This window comes from Sceloporus undulatus, chromosome 1 (assembly GCF_019175285.1).
Source record: "Sceloporus undulatus isolate JIND9_A2432 ecotype Alabama chromosome 1, SceUnd_v1.1, whole genome shotgun sequence".
Lineage (NCBI taxonomy): Eukaryota > Metazoa > Chordata > Lepidosauria > Squamata > Phrynosomatidae > Sceloporus > Sceloporus undulatus.
Genome location: NC_056522.1, coordinates 206,386,191 through 206,403,429, shown reverse-complemented (window position 1 = coordinate 206,403,429; position 17,239 = coordinate 206,386,191). Strand labels below are relative to the sequence as shown.

At 41.4% G+C, this 17,239-nt stretch overlaps 1 protein-coding gene across 3 annotated transcripts in view; it reads right to left on the bottom strand.

Annotated features, from left to right (window-relative positions):
* WIPF1 (WAS/WASL interacting protein family member 1) overlaps window positions 1–14,511 on the bottom strand; it is a 73,704-nt gene extending 59,193 nt beyond the window's left edge. For 2 of the 3 annotated variants that reach the window (XM_042472940.1, XM_042472932.1), the window contains exon 1: window positions 14,258–14,511. The gene's annotated coding sequence lies outside the window, so the exon portion shown is untranslated. Of the gene's footprint in view, window positions 1–13,417; window positions 13,553–14,257 lie in introns of those variants that run through there. The other variant, XM_042472959.1, reaches the window with a different exon arrangement.
* Between the last annotated feature and the right edge of the window lie 2,728 nt (window positions 14,512–17,239).

Below are 17,239 nucleotides of genomic sequence, written 5' to 3'. Positions count from 1 at the left end.
CCACTTGGACCTCAAATTGCCGACCTTCCAATTTTGCAATCGTCAGAGTCAGCATCTTAAACGCTGAGCCACCACGTCACCCTCCTCCACAAAATTAAAAATCAAAACATTAACACCTGCTTAAAATAGAAACTATTAAAAGGAAAACAACTAATAGAAAATCCAGCACATTTTGCAAACCCCTTTCCTTTTATGCAATTAGGCTACCAAGGACTACTGAACCTGCCTGTGGAAAAACTGCAAGGAGTGTGCCAGACTGACTTCCCTGGGAAGGGAGCTCCAGAGCATGGGAGCAGCCACTGAGAAGGCCACTACACTGGATTAACTATTAAGCAAAGTATCCACGTGTTCAGGACATCAAGGGAAGGGTGGCACCACAGAAAAATGTAAAAACAAGAATCATTTATGCTGAACTTTATGAAATAATTGTAGAAGACAATGTTGAGTGTGCCTTTCCAAATGCAGACATTTGCTTTCGTATATTTTTAACATTAAAGGTCACAAATTGCTCTGCTCAGTGTTCATTTTCTAAGCTGAAGTATATTAAAAATCCTAACCGAACAACTGTGCAACAAGGCAGGCTGGATGCCTTATCTCTACTAAGCAAGCAGATGTGTTACATAAGATTAGTTCTGAGGATCTGATCAAAAGCTTTGAAATTTGAAGAAGTAGGAGAAAACTTTTAAAATATAAATAAAGTGGAAGTAGACAAAAATAAACATTTTCCATCTTACTGTAGGTTTTGGTTCATTTTGAAAAATAACATTTTATTTTACCATTTATTATTGTATATATTTTGAATTAGAAAGATATGGGGCATCAAAATCTTTTTTTTAAAGTGCTTAGGGCCTTTAAAGGTCTCAATCCAGCCTGGGACACCAGATTTATTTGTGAGGGTGGTGGGACAAAAAAAGGGCTTTCCCATGCACAGGCAATATTGGAGAAAGTAGTTGTTCATTCAGATATTGGCGGGGAAATGCATTTCTGCAATTTCACACCACTGTCCTGGCCTCATGGGGCAGGAAATCAGAGACATCGATTTACTGCTGAAATCAATATGCTTGCATTGCTAACCAACTTTTGTAAGATACCCTGAAAAACTGGTTGAAAGGCAAGATAAAAACACATTTAAAGAGACACTCGGGCCAGTTCTTAATTTTGTTATTTACATAATTTCAGAATAAAATTAAGCCATACTTTCATGCCCTAATATGAAGATATGTGATATAGGTTTTTAAAAAGAGTTTTGGACCATATTAATGAAACGAAACCTGGACTTTACAGCTGTTGTCAATTAGCAGATGACTTGCATAAGTGCATGCTAAGTTATTTATTGATTTTTAAAAAATAGAGCAGCATCTCATAATACAAAACAATTAAATCCAAAAATAGTGACAAATCTAAGTAACACTAGATCGCCAGATTCCCCCACCCCCCCAACAAATTACATGTTTTTCCTTCCATGAAAGCAATTCATACTGACTGGAATTTCAGTATCAGAATATATGTAAGCATAAAACGTAAAGACACCAGATCCTTTCTGATCTTGGAAGTTAAGCAGAATCAGCCTTGGGTAGCACTTGGATGGGAGAACACCAAGGAATACCAGGTGCTGTAGTCTACATCTCAGAGGAAGGAACTGGCAAAATCACCCCTGAGTATTTCTTGCCTACAAAAACCCTATGAAATTAATAGGGTTGCTTTAAGTCAACAGGCAACGTGACAGCGCGCGTGCATACACACACACACAAAACCTTGAAAGCTAAAGAAAGTTTGACTGTTTACATAGCTCTTATATTTATTCTAGAGTTTTACAAACTAACCAGAAAAATGCAGAACCTGAAAAATTTCATGTTTTTGGGTAACATAGTCTTGAGATGCTTTTTTCAGAAGAGAAGTGTAGCTCTCCTGCAGGACATGCCTAAAAGAACAAGCTTGCAGCCTTACATGGAAGTACGCCTCAGGCATTTTTCCTGCCTGAGGCAAAGGGCAGGATGGCAGCCTTCCAGAGATTCCATAGATCCAGCCACATTGGCAACAGACTCTTCATTTAATATTGGTGTTGGCATAGCTGTCTCCAGTTCGCCTGAAGCAGCAGGGTGTGGAGTGGCTACTCTGTCTCTCAGCACCATGCAGCTGCTTCCTGCCCCACAATAACTGCTCTGCCTAATAACAGGGCTGGAACTGGAACAAGCTTCTTAGAACAGAACGGGGCCTACTTCCAAATGAACATTGACATGGTTGCACTGTAAAGGCACATGTTGGATGGAAGCATCTCCAGTCTTTCTTGTGGCACCTGCAGCCATTACCCAAGCAATTGGGGCTGCTGTCAAATGGAACACACAGAACTTTTGTCAACAGTGCAAAAATAGGAGCTTTCCCCCTTTCACTATGGAAAGAAACACTCTTTTCTGTTAATATGTAGGGCTCTAAGGTATGAGAAGTTGCTCTGGCACTTTCCTGTCCCATAAAGAGGGCCTGCCATTGCCACCAGAAGACCAGTAGTTGTCTAACTTTACTTTCTTTTCTGCTGAGTCACACACTAAATATGTCAACTAAAAGCACTAAGGAAGAACCCTACCTGAAAAAGAGAGAGTCCTGGGCCAGATAAACCATTGAAGTAATGAGTTCTTTTATATTGCTGATGGGAAGCACACAGGCCTCCATAAGCTGTTGGACAACAACTCCCAGCCTTCCTCCATATTGACTCTGAGGGCCACAAGACTTCTACTCCTGGAGTTTATCACATGGGAGGAATTTCTCTTAATTTCGAATGAAAAGAAAGTGAGGCCAGAATGCATTTATGTGAATTCGGTAGTTCAGCAAAATTACGTGAATTCGAATTGCATTTGAACTGACTTCCCGTTGCCCGAAAATAGCTTGCCATTGCCCGAAATCGCGTGTGATCACCTCTCACGCAATAACGTGAAACCCCATGGTTGCGTTCGGACTGACTTCCCATTGCCTGAAATTGCGTGTGGTAGTCTATCACGCAATAACGTTAAATCCCATGATTGTGTTCGGATTGCCATTGGATTATACTTCCACTTTCCCTTGTATGATAAACTCCCCTGTGTTACACTTAAATCCAGTTTATCTTCACAAACTAGAAGGGTCTGTGGCAGTATCTCACAAATCCAAACTCAACCTCTCACCAGTTGGGAGAAGTTACTTCCCCCAGCCTCTGATACATACACCCACACTTTGGAGAGCAGGATTTGAAGTTTGATTTATAAGAAGGCCCATTTAGCCACAGTCTCATCCCATGGCTGCTTTAGCAAGTTACCTTCAACCTCAGCTCTGAAGGAGACCACACTGGCTTTGTTACAAGGCATTTAAAAAGAAAAGGGGAGAGAGAGATTATGGATTGTAAAACACTACAGGGTCTGATAGCTAGTATGTGCCTAAATATGAAAGCAGTTCCATGGGCCATTTCACACTGGATGGCTCTCCACCTACACTGGTTGAGTAGTTCCATTCTCACACAAATGCTAACACTTTCATAGATTCCAAGACACATTCCAATGCTTTCCCAAGACACTTTGCTACACGGAACAAAGACCAAAGGGTGCCCATCCTCAACTCTAAAGATCGACACTTTAAAATGTCTTGCTTCCCTAATTTCAGAACTTAGACATTTTACTTTTGTGGATGATGACTTCCAGAATTCCTCAATCATCACACCAACTAGCTATGCTGGCTAGGCAATTTGTAGACCTTTATTTTGGAGGGGAAAACATCCCCAAGTTCCATATCTTTGTATTAACAATGTACCAACCTCACCTTGGTGCCACACAAAACAGGATTCTTCACCCTGGTACACAGTAGGGCTGGCCATGAGGAGGTTACACCATGTCAGAAGAAAAAGCAGTAATGGGGAAGGGGTGGCAAGGGGGGAGGCTTCTGTTTATTTCCATTGAGGAAAACTATAGCTCATTAGCTCCCTTATGTGCATTAAAACTTCCTTATTAAGACAACTTCCTGTTTGCAACACGGCTTTTAAAGCCTCCCAGCAGCAGCCGAATTCGTACCACTAAAATTTTACAGACGTTCCATTATTTAATTACTTAGCCCCTAACACAAGGCTACTGTGACTCTAAACACTTCTTTCATTGTTTCATTTTTTTCCCCTGGAAGAAGCATCCTGAACAGAATGAGGCAGCCCTGCTCTACTGCTTTCACTCTGGAGCAAAACAATATCTTGTTGACTTCGTGCTACAGCTGGTAATCTTCCTCATGCCACATCCAACAAGACAACTGAGGTAGCCCCTCATAACTAAGAGGCTGATTTCAAGAGCCTTGGCAAGCATCAGAAATATGTGATCCTGTCTCTGAACAGCAGTCCTTTGCTATACTGCCAAAAAACTACAATTGCCAGAGGCAGGTGTCATGCTCTCAGTCTTAGAAGTGCCACTTAGGGGTGAAACAGATGGGCCAAATGAACCAGCTTCCAGCTGCTTTGGAAGCATGCCGATTAAACAATGCGTACCTCCAAAGCACAAAGTACCTCGTCGTCACAGCAGGAAGGGTGGGGCCCAGGCCTGGGGAAAGCCTCCCTGGGAGGAGTATTCCCTCCCCGCCTTAGCCCCGCCCCATCGCCACAGCAGCTAGGGCGGGGCCCAGGTCCGGGGCTCCTATTCAAATGTAGGACACAAAAATTGTGTCCTACATTTGAAAATTTTGTCCTACATTTGTCCCAGTTTGGAGGTCCGGACCTATGGCAACCCTAGTTCTGACCCACTCCTGATCGGAGCAGAGTGATCTTGTAGTGCAGTGGTTACCAACCTTTTCTATGCCCCACACACTTAGGAAATGTTTGATTAATGTTTGCACCTCCTACAAAAGTAATATCAGATTTGAAGATGAAGAAGTTAATTTCTAATTTTCTAAAATGCAAATCTAAATTGAGCAATTAGATTCCAATTTATTCAGAAAAAAATGAGTGATGACTCATGATTTGTTATTCAAAGATGCACACAACTCTTTGACACACCTCCTGAAATGCCATCTTGCACTCACTAGGGGTGTGGGAGTCCCAGGTTGGGAACCCCTGCTGTAGTAGTTGAACCAGACAGGGTTGAATCACCAGGACATTTTTCACAAGGCTGTAATTCTTTACTAATTTTCTTCTGAAAGAAATTAACTAGTGCTTTTAGCAATTTTTGAAGCCTATCTGCAATTTGGGACTTGCTGTGAACATAATCTGCATGTGACTGTTTTGCACAGAGAACAGCATTTTCTATGCAGAAAATAATATCTGTGTAGAATATTATTTTCTATGCAAAAAATGATGTTTCTGTGTAGAAAAAGCTATTTTTAATGCAAAACTATCATGTTTGAATTTTACACAGAAGTCGTCCCTGGATTCAAAGATTTTTTATCAGTTCAGGATTTTTTCTCATAAGGGTTTCTTGACACTGGAAAAACATGTTTTGACCATTTTTCAAATTTTTTTATCATTCTTTCTATCCTTATTTTTTTTATCAGCAGGCATAAAAGTCACCTGTTGTTCTCCTCTTCCTCCTCCAACACCTTAGAGCATCATTTTCTTAGCGCTGGCACTAGGAACACCAAGCCCTCCTCAGATTCCCCAGATAATCATCTTTCCATCCCCCTGATATTGATGATTTCTCAGCTTTTGTGTGGATTTTTCATATTCTGAAAAGTAGAACAGTCTCTCTAAAGCTTAATTACCAGGAGTAAAAAGCTTTCAGCTAAAATATGGTGGTCTTTATTGTTTGACTGGGGAGCTATGGTTCCCCAAAAAGTAACTTTTCAAAATTCCACGCATCCTTTTTGCCTTTGGCCAAAACAACCAGGATGTTTACTGGCAACATCTCTAAACTTGAATCCAGCCCTTAGGATCAAAGGAATTCCCCTACCCTAAAGTTAGCTACAATGCTCCTGAGTAGCTGGGGTTTTTCAGTGACAATATTCTTGTGAGCTACTCTGTTTTATTCTGGTGTAGGTGACCTGAATGGGTTACTGTATTAGGATCCATTATCCTTACAAAAACCCTGCTGTTAGTGTAGATGGAAACAGGTAGAAGTGAATCCATAGAACTGCTCCCTCAAACAAACTGCTAGTGGATCAGCCCTGGACCATTCGCTGAATCACTTCCTGTTGTACCCAGTTACTAACAGTGGTAAACAAGTTTCTTAAACAAGCAATGGCGCCAGTTAAATTACATTTTAAGGTAATGTGTTAAACTGAGGCCCCGGTTAAATTACATTTTACAGCAATGCGTTAAACTGAGACAAACAAGAATATGCTGTCCTCATAAAAATCAAGAAAAACATAATGGAGAGCTACAAAGTAATTTTACCCCATTTCGTAACATAACAGTATGTGCTAGAGAAGATCCTTTAGTAATTGTTTAGCAATCCTGCAAGTCTTGTTAAAACATTAATGGAATTTTTTTTAGAAAGATGAAATGAAGCTGAGTCCAAAACACATTGCAGAAATAATCCTAGTCTGAGACCGCTTTAACTGCTCTGGCTCAATGCTACGGAATTCTGGGAACTGTAGTTTTGTGAGACATTTAGCCTTATCTGTCAGAGTGCTCTGGTGCCACAACAAACTACAATTCCCAGGATTCCCTAACACTGAGCCAGGGCAGTTAAAATGGATTACTTCTGCAGTGTGGATTGGCCCCTGTGAAAACACTGTCCTAAACCCAAGGATTTAACCCCACTAGATTAGACCCATTGAACCAATGGAGATTTGATGAGAGTTCAGTTAGTCTTCTCTAGATGGGCGTAAAAATTTAAATTGGTGGGACTAGTTATTGAATTTAGATCCAGGTAATTAAAGCATACCAGATGCTGTACACTATATTTCAGAGGAAAAAAACAGACAAAACCACTTTTAAGCACTTCTTGCCCAAGAAAGCCCCATGAAATTAATAGATTCACTGTATATTGACAGGTGACTTGAAGGCACACGGACACAATAATATTTCAGAAAACAATACCCTATATTTCCTTTTTGTTAAATTGTAAGTCCTGTTCATTTAAACAGGGGAGATGGCTTTCTTTTATCAACAGCGTCAACTAGACATATTAAAAGTGTTTATGCCTGGGTTTAGATTATGACCTTTTGGATACCTCTTGTGATGCCATATGTACATCCTATGAAGGCCAAGAATGAGTGAGATGCAGTAAGTTATTTTAAATAATAAATATAGGGCCCGTACAGACAGGCCAAAATAAAGCTGCTTCAGGTCACTGTGGAGGTATACTGGTTAAATGACAGACGCATCTTAAGAGGCCAGAAGCTGCGCCAATGCTGTGCTCCTGTCCTTAGGACTGGAGTGTGGCTTTGGTGCAGCTTCTGGCCTCTTAGGACACATGCATCATAAACAGCATACCCCCAAAGTGGCCCAAAGCAGCTTTATTTTGGCCTGTCTGTACGTGGTCATAGATGCAGATACTGTCCCAAACAGCTAAGAAACAGAACATTAAGCTCTTTACTGGAAATATTCCATTTACTTGATTCTTATTTGTAAATCAAAATACAACATTACCAAAAACAAACAAAAATTAAAGGGTAATGACAACATGGAAATAATTAAATTGCATATTCTTTCTACCCAAGCAGCTCTTTGTCACTGAGGTTCCTTCTTGCTCTGCTCAGGATCTGTTTTAATTTTATGAACATAAAAGTCTTTGTCTTCATTTTCTTTGGCTGTGATTTCCTCCCGCTGCACTATTCCCAAATACTTTAGGAAGAACAACAAAACAATGATTTATTTCACACTGCAAATTTTATCACCACCTCAAAACCTACGCAACTCTAGCAGATGAAACTAGAAGTAAAAGCCCTTCTGTTCTTCATGATAGCACAGTAACAGTCCTTTTCACAGCTGTTGCAACATAAGAACATAAACTAAAGATTGGGGAGGGAGTAGCAAACAGCTTTCTGGAATAAGCCAATGTGTGCCCAGAATCCATACTGCACATCTGCCCTGTGTAAATACCTAGGCTTACTTTACTTTCAATACAATTTAGATCTTTATTTAATTATTCATTTCATACAAAGAGCACAAAGAGACATGTCTCCTCAGTTGGGCAAAGGCAACATGAAACCTCTTTTAACAGGATGTGGCTACACTTAATGTATTGGCTTCAGCAATCTCTCTGGTGCATAGTCTGTATCAGCGTTATGGCCCTCCTTATGCTGTTGGATTACCAACTTCCAGCATCCCTTGAGATTGGCTGTACTGGTTGGAGAGGATGGGAGTTGTAGTCTACCAGCATCCAGAGGGACAGTGTTAAACAGACACAGAGCTTGAAATGCAGCTGCCTATGAGAGCCAGCATGGCAAAAGTGTTTGAGTGTTGGACTACAACTCTGGGGACAATGGTTTGATTCCCTGCTCAACCATGAAATCCACGGGGTAATCTTGGGCAAGTAACATGCTCTCAGCCTCAGGGGAAGGCATGGCAACGCTCCTCTGAACAAATCTTGCCAAAAAAACAAAAACCCATAATAGGGTCGCTTTAGAATTGCCATAAACTGGAAATGACTTAAGGCACACAACAACAGCAACAACTACAACACACAGCACATTATTGCCTCTATTTCCAAACCCAGCTGATCACTGCATTGGCTCATGGGCCCAGGTACTTGGGGGGGGGGGGGGCTTAAGCTACTACTAAAACAAGACTTGGAGATACTGAAACCTCCCCCCTCCATTATGCAAAATTAGACCACCAGAGGTGCTAACTAGCTGAGCCTCTTCACGTGTTTATCTGTCAGAAGTGTACTAAATGATGGAACTCCATGAAATATTAAGGGAGCGATTTTCATAAAACCCTGGGAATAATAAACTGTTGTCAGGTTCCCTGGGATAATAAAGGCCGCTTGCAATCTATCCTGTGCACACTCACTTAGGAGTAACTTAGTGTAACTTAGGAGTTACACTATCCACAAGAAGAGTGTTTCTTAGCAGACATTGTGCTTGCAAGACTATTTAAGTATATTTAAATGATAATGGACAGAAAAATACCTTGCTGTGCCTTTTGCAATTAGGCAAAATTAAGAACAACCTGCCTACCAATCCTACTTAAAAGCAGCTCTGAAGTCACCATACTGGTTGCTTGGAGTGTCCTACTAGACAAATGACTGACAGATCCTTTCTTAGAATTGGGGCCTAGACCACAGTATAGTTAGCAGGGAAGGGGGATGAGCGCTTTATCCCTCCAGATTAGAATTCTGCCCTATCATGAAATTTTTCTTCCATCTCCAAATTATTCACACCTAGAACTCTTATAGTTGCTGTTTTCACATTCCCTTGGTAAACTTTGGCTGATTCTGCACTGCAGAAATAATGCAGTTCAACACCGCTTTAACTGCCATGGCTCAATGCCACAGACTCTTGGGGTCTGTAGTTTCTTGTGGCACCAGAACTCTCTGACAGTGAAGGCTAAATAGCTCACAAAACTACAAATCCCATAATTGCAAAGCATTGTGCCATGGTAGTTAAAGTGGTGTCAAACTGCATTAATTCTGCTGTGTAGAAGAAGCCTTTGTCTGCTCCTTTTCTTTGGAAGCTTAAACTGTATTTGTAAAATGCTCAACTGAAGTTTTAACTTTCTGCAATGCTAGGAATGTGGGGACTGAAGGAAAATTTAATGGGTGAGGCAGATTTCCTATTGAGGGCAATGCTCCAATTCTTCCCCTTAACTATATCCTTGGGTTCTAGACGTATAAGTTTACTTGGGTTCTAGACGTAATAAGTTTGCCGTCCTGTACTTAGTAGCTTGGGAATAAGCACCACAGAATGCTGTCTTGAATAGTCAGAGAAGTGAGATGTGAATTTCAATGGATAAATGTAAAGTTCTGTATTCTGGTAGACAGTATCAGATGTACAAATACAGAAAAGGTAACACCTGGCTCGAAAGCAGTACATCTTGAAAGGTTCTAGGTTTTTTCTTAATGTAGATGCCAAGATAAATATGAGACAGCAGCATGACGAGGTGGTTAAGAAGGCCAGTGCATTTTAAGCTTGCATATACGGTAATGTCCAAAGTCCAAGATCTGCAATTCTTTGGTCTGCAATTCTCACCTAGCGTATTCTTTCCAATTTGGAACAGTGCAATTTGAGGATTCTGATAAACCTTCAATGACTATGAAGGTGAGGTGCCTGGAGAATTTTTTTTAATGGATACGTTGAAAAAAACAGGTATTTTAGCCTGGAGAATCTCTGATGATAAGAGGCAATATGAAAGTTCAGTATTTGTACATCATCAACAAATTAATACTTGAATAAATCTATTCTGTTTCTCCAGAGAGTAGTATTTTTAAAATCAGATTGAAATAACAGAAAAATAATTTGACTAAACATTAGAAAGAATTTCTGGGTGGTGTGTGCTGCTTCACAATGCAACAGACTGGTCCATAAAGTGGTGAAGTATTTAAGCAGGGACATGGGGCTAACCTAGAAAAGGCACTGTAATGGCAGATTTCCACTGCTGGCAGTGGGATAAACCAAATTACTTCTGGAGTTGCTTTCCAACCCATTACTTCCAAGTAGACCTGTATACTCTACTTTCTATAGAGTTTATGTGCAAAAACAGGATTTAAAAGATAGGGGGGGGGGAAACATTAAAGGGGTTGATTTTTACATGTGCTGCTGTTAAACTTGTGTTAATCCAAACAGAAAATAAACAAAAGCTGCTCCTTTTTACTTTTGGGATTTACTGAAAGTAAAAAGGAGCGGCTGTTGTCTGCTTTTCCTCTACTTTCAGTTTGGGTTAACATTAGTTTAACAATGACGGCGTGTGAAAATCAACCCACTTTTGCGTTTTCCCCCCCCAATTTAAATCTCCGTATTTGCACAGGATTTCCTCCATGTGATAAACTCCTATGTCATCTGCCCTGTACCTTTGAATGCCTTCACATATTCTACTGCCCTAATATTAATGCCAATATTCTGTTTGCAGAAAGGTGGGAAGCAAATTATGGAAGAACATTCAAACATGTGGAAACCCGTCTGGAGTGTGGTCCAATGCAGCAAGACCTACACCTTAAGCTTACATTGTAAGCTGTAATGAATGGCACTATAATGAGGTTTTTTTTGGGGGGTTCGGGCTATGAGGCCGTGTTCTAGAAGAGTTTATTCCTGACATTTTGCCAACAGCTGTGGCTCGAGCCTTCAGAGAAACGAATACTGAGAAACTATACTGAGGCTTCATCTACACTGCAGAATTAGTGTAGTTTGACACTGCTTCAACTGCCATGGCAGAATACTCTTGAAAATTAGAAGCAGCAAGTCAAAGAAAAAGGGAGAGAACTCTTGAAAAATAACTAAAGCGTAAACCAAGAGGAAATTGCAGGAGGACTGCCTGAAACCAACCATCCTACCAGAGTCAGTTACATCATTCTACTTCCTTTCCCCCCCCCTGCCACTGTTTCTTCACTTTTTAGTTTAGGCAAAAAGTTGATCTTGCTCTCTCAAACAGGGAAATTATGCACGCTATCAGGATCCCTGCCCATCTCTCAAAGAGTTGAGGAGCAGCGATGGCTTACAACTTGCCTGCCCCTTCCATTTCTAGTTCTAGGGAAAATTTAAAAAGTAGTGTTGAGATCTTGCTGCCTAAACCACAATGCCAGCAAACATTAGAAGGTGGATTATACCAATTCAAATCCATCCCTACTCAGTACTGCTTGCACCAGAGGCATTATAACCGTGTAGATGTCAAGGAACTACACATCTGGAGTATCCTACACATCCATCATGTCTTGAAACTACACATCCACATTTTCCAGCATCACTATGGGAGCCAAACTGGAGTCCCACAGGGAATCTACAGGGGGCTCTGGCTCTCTGAGAGTTTCAGAGAAGTGTCTCCTGGGTCCCTTTCACACTACACATTTATAGTACTATTATGCTATTTTAACTGCCATGACAACATTGTGTGGAATTCTGAAGTTTGTAGCTTGGGGGGAGCATTTCGAATTCTCAGCTGGAGAGAAAGCATGAGTCCTACAAACATGAGCCCTACCATGCATACAGGAAAAATGCTTAGCTTTTCATTTGGAGGTGAAGGAAACCAGACGCCATTCAGCAACCACTGGCTCCAGTCCCAGTGCTAACCATCTGCTCTTGATGGGCAAAGGGAGGAGATCACCACAAGAACTTCAGAAGGGCATTGCAGGAAAAGCCAGGCCTTAAATTGCACTAGAGACAAAAGAAACCAGGAAACCCATACTGCTTCTACTGAACCAAGAAAAAATCCAAAGCACTTTCAGATCAGTCAAGCACTAAGACACTAAACTCTACAAACTGCTTATGGCAATTTGGTACCCTTCTTGGAGTCGGCGTGGCATAGTGGTTTAAGTGTTGGATTATGACTCTGGAGACCAGAGTTCGACCCCAAGCTTAGCCATGGAAACCCACTGAATTACCATGGGCATATCACACTCTCTTAGCCTCAGAGGAAGGCAATGACAAACCTCCTCTGAACAAATCTTGCCAAGAAACCCCCATTGCCTTATGGTCATCATAAGTTGGAAATGACTTGAAGGCAAACAACACACACACCATTCTTGTCATTCCTGATGTACAGTGGACCCTTGTTATATGCTGGAGTTTGGTTCCAAGATTCCCCCATGTATAACAAAATCTGTGTATGCTCAAGTTCCATTAAATATAATGACATAACAAAATGGTATTCCTTATTTAAAAAAAAATAGAAAATCAAGGTTTGATATTTGAAATTTATACTTTTTTTTTAACATTTTCAAACCGTGGATGCTTGAATCCATGTATAAAAAATCTGTGTATAAGAAGGGCTGACTGTACTTTCAAATGCACTTAGAAGTGCACTGAGAAGATAGCAAAATTCTACCTGTGGTGGTGCTGGAATTGCAATGGACAAATCTATGTTGGACTGGGCCTCAAAACAACCATGAAGTGCATGTCTAAATCCAGTAATTGTGAAAGATAATATCTGAGCTGGGTCAGAAGCTACCAGTCTATGTGTTTTCTGTCTATCCTTCCACGTCTCTCACTTTCCCCTCACTTTATCCTAGACACATACATCATTTCCCCACACTACAGTGGTCCCTTCACATTCGCTGAGGTTAGGGGTGAAGGACTCATGTGAAAGTGGTAAAACTGCACATTTAAAAAAAAACACTATTCTTTTTACCTGAGAGAACACCTATCTAGGAAGCTCTAGGTCCTCCAGTGCAACTCTGTGGTCAAAGACTCATGCTGGAGGACCTACCAATGTCTAAACATGTGTTTTTTCTAGGAACCTCTAGGTTCTCCAGCACAATTCTATGGTCAACTTCTGTAAGAGTTGAGCTAGAAGACCTAGAGATTCCTAGAGACAACATATTAATCAAAACCGCAAATAATCAAATCCCCAAAAGTAAAAGTCACAAATGTAGAGGAACTGTGTATGTACCTGCCAGGTTGGAGAAGATCTCAGAAAGGGGAACTTCAGCTCTCACCCAGCTATCACTGGGAGGTATCTAAATAGGATGGGCTACAATCTGACATTAGACTGTGAGTGGAAGCTGGAAAGTACCCAGTCATCAGCTTTATCATCATCATGGTAACAGTGGTAATAATAAATAAAAGGCAGGAATGACAATTGCTTACACTGATTCCTATACCCATCTGAACAGTTTCATTCTGTGTACAGTTATGCACTTTAAAAATGTCTCCTGTCACTCCCCAGAGGTGCTGCAAATCTACACTGCAGAAATCATGACGTTTGGCACCACTTTAAGTGCTGCTGAAAGTGCTGCTTCCACCCTATGAAATCCTGAGATCTGTAGTTTTACAAGGCCTTTAGCCTTCCCAGCCCAAGAATGCTGTTGCTTCCAGGCAATTAAAGTGGGGTTGCTGCATTATTTAGCAATGGAGATGCACCCCATAAGTTTTGTTAGACAGGGAGCATCAAGATTCAGTATATATATTTTGGGGACTGCAAAGCACCCTCCATGAATATTATTATTATTATTATTATTACTACTACTACTACTACTACTACTTTTCAGCCTTCTATCCAGGAAGGATTTCAAAGTGCCCTCTACATATATTATTATTACATTTCAGCCTTCTGCCCTGGAGGCATTCCAAAGCAATTCTTTCTTAGCTGCCTCTCCCCCTGGATGGAGGCGGTGAGATCCCCCCTTTCAGAGGTCCTCCTGGCACATGTGGGGGGGGGGGGGCAGGTCCTGGAAAAGGAGGACGTGCCTGTGCCCTCCCCGCAGCCAGCCCTGAGAAGCCCAAAGCTTACCTCCTCCCAGTGAGTGATGCCTGGCTGGGGCTGTGCAGAGCAGAGAGTGGGGCAGGCTCCTTCCCTGCCTAAAGCCCTCTTGGCCCCTTCCTCCTCCTCCTCCTCCTCCTCCCCCCCAGAGCCATGCAGGAGTCTTCAGGGAGGGCCCCAAAGTCCCTCCAGCAGGGGCCACCCAAGCGCCAGATGTGGAGGGGAGCCAGCTGTGCTCCAGGGAGGAGGCGGCGGCCGGCCTTGGCGGTGGCTCTGCGCTGAGAGGGAGGAGAAGGAGGAGGAGGGAAGGGGCTGTGCTGCTGGACCCACCCCCCTCCAAGCCCAGGCCCTTCCTCTTCCTCCTGGGCCCAGCAGCCGGAGGGGCTCAGCCCCACTCCCCCCCCCCCCAGGAAGGACCAAGGAAGCCCCTGCAATGGAGAGAAGGGGGGAAAGTTGGGTATGAAGCCCTCCAGCTTCTCCTTGGAGGGAGGAGGAGAGTTCCTTGCCTTCATTGCCCTGGCTCAAACAACCTGAAAAGCCACGCAACAACAAGAACAAGATAAAGGGGTCGGTGTTGGGTGGGTTTTGGAAGTCAAGAAAGAAGGCAAGGAACCTTAGGTTCCCCTCCTTGCCTTCTTTCTTGACTTCCAAAACCCACCCAACACTGACCCTTTGTTCTTGTTGTTGTGTGGCTTTTCAAGTTGTTTTCCACTTAGGGCAACCCTAAGGCCAAGCTATCCAGGGTTTTATTTTTTCTTGGCAAGGTTTCTTCAGAGGAGGTTTGTCATTGCTTTCGCCTGAGGCTGAGAGAGTGTGACTTGGCTCAGGTCACCCAGTGGGTTTCACAGCTAAGCTGGGCTTTGAGGCCTGGTCTGCAGAGTCCTATTCCAACACTCAAACCACTAGGTCACACTCTCATCTTATTTATTTATTATTTTATGCTATTTATTTATGGTATTTATACCCTGCCCTTTGGCCCTAAAGGCTCTCAGAGCAGCTTACATTTATTTATTTATTTATTTATAATGAAATTTTTATTATATTTATTATATTAATTTATTTCATTTTTATGCTGCCTTTCTCCCCAAAATGGACCCCAGGCAACTCACAAGATAAACACACACACACACACACACACACACATTAAAAACAGTTAAAATAACCCAGTTACAAAACCAATACTAAATTAAGATTAAAAACATACAAAGGTGAAAAAACAAAATCTAAAACACCTGCCCCATATAAAAGCCACCCTGTCATGATTATAAAAAGCCTGCCTGAATACAAATGTTTTTACTTGCCGGAGAAAGGCCAGCAGAGAAAAGGCCAACTAAAAAAGCACAACAGGTACATTATAATGATGTGACAAATCCATGTCACAAGTTTTCAAACGGACATGCTACAATGACATCCATTTCGGATGTTATTGTAACATGTCTTTTGGGCACCTTGGTTGGACCTGTAAAGGGATGACTGTTTATTTGGGATGTTATTGTAATATTTATTTTTTTACGTTCTTGTCAGCCCCATAAAGATACCACTGGTTTGTGGATTTTGGGTGTCATTGTAACATAGATTTTGTGCATACCAATAAAGGTACCATTGTTTTGTGGAGTCCGGATGTTAATTCTAATATATATTTCATACATTTTGTATGGAGCCGTAAAGGGATCACTGATGGATTTCAAATGTTATTGTAACATGTGTTTTCTACATTCTGGTTGGACCAATAAAGGTATTACTATTCTGTGGATTTCAGATGTTATTGTACTGTTTATTTGGTACATTCTGGTTGGACCCATAAAAAGGGAACATTGGTGAATTTTGGATGTTAGTGTAAAATATATTTTGTGCATTTTGGATGGACCAATAAAGGTATCACTCTTTGGTGGATTTTAGATGTTATTGTACTTTGCTCTATGGCCAACAGGGCTATCCCTGGATATTTCTGGAAGTACAGTAAGTAAGTCTTTTGACCTGTGAGCATATGCCCAATGCACAAGCAGGCCAAGTATCATGGCAAGTGAACCCTTGCCCAAGGATTCAGTTTACATTACTTGCTCTTTACCCTAAAGCTGTTCTTTCCCCACGAAACAGGGCTACCTTTAATGGGCCAACCAAAATGCATCAATTATATGTCACAAGCTTTCAAAGCCCCAATTCATACCATGGCAATTCAGAACTTAAAAGCAACAGCATCTTGACATTAGGCCTGTAACTAAGATTGTTATTTTTTTTTCTCCTGTATGGTTTTTAACACCTTTGCCCAATGAAGAAACACCAGTGGAGCTTTGAAAGCTTGCAACATGTATTTTGTGCATTTTGGTTGGGACAATAAAGTAACAGTTTTGTGGATTTTGGATATTATTGTACTTTGCTATAAGGCCAACTCACCTAACACCCCCTCCCCCCCGAACTATTTCTGTTTTTGGTTATTTAATGTACAACTTGGGTTGTGTATTGTGTTTCACAGCGTCACCAGACCTTCTGGCGCAGGCCAAATCTCAGAGCAGATAAAACTGGGTGATAGGAAAAACAGTGGCAGGAACCATGCAGTGATGACTGGGTGATAAAGGTGACCCTGACAAGCAGCCAAATAAAGGTGTTTGTTGTGTGCCTTGAAGTCATTTCTGACTTATGGTAACCCTATAATGGGGTTTTCTTGGCAAGATGTGTTCAGACTAGAGGACGTTTGCTATAGCCTTCATCTTAGGCTGAGAGAGTGTGAGTTGCCCGAAGTCACCCACTGGGTTTCCATGGCTGAGCAGGAATTTGAACCCTGTTCTCCAGAGTCATAGTGCAACACTCAAACCACTGCACCACACACAGGTTATAGCTCAGCAACAATTGAGTTTGGAGCTGGGTTGAAAAATGAAAAATTCGCTTTCAAGATGGGATTCCTCCTAGTTTTTAAATTACACCTCATCCTTGTGTGCAATTATTATTATTATTATTATTATTATTATTATTATTATTATTATTATTATTATTATTATTATTATTATTATTATT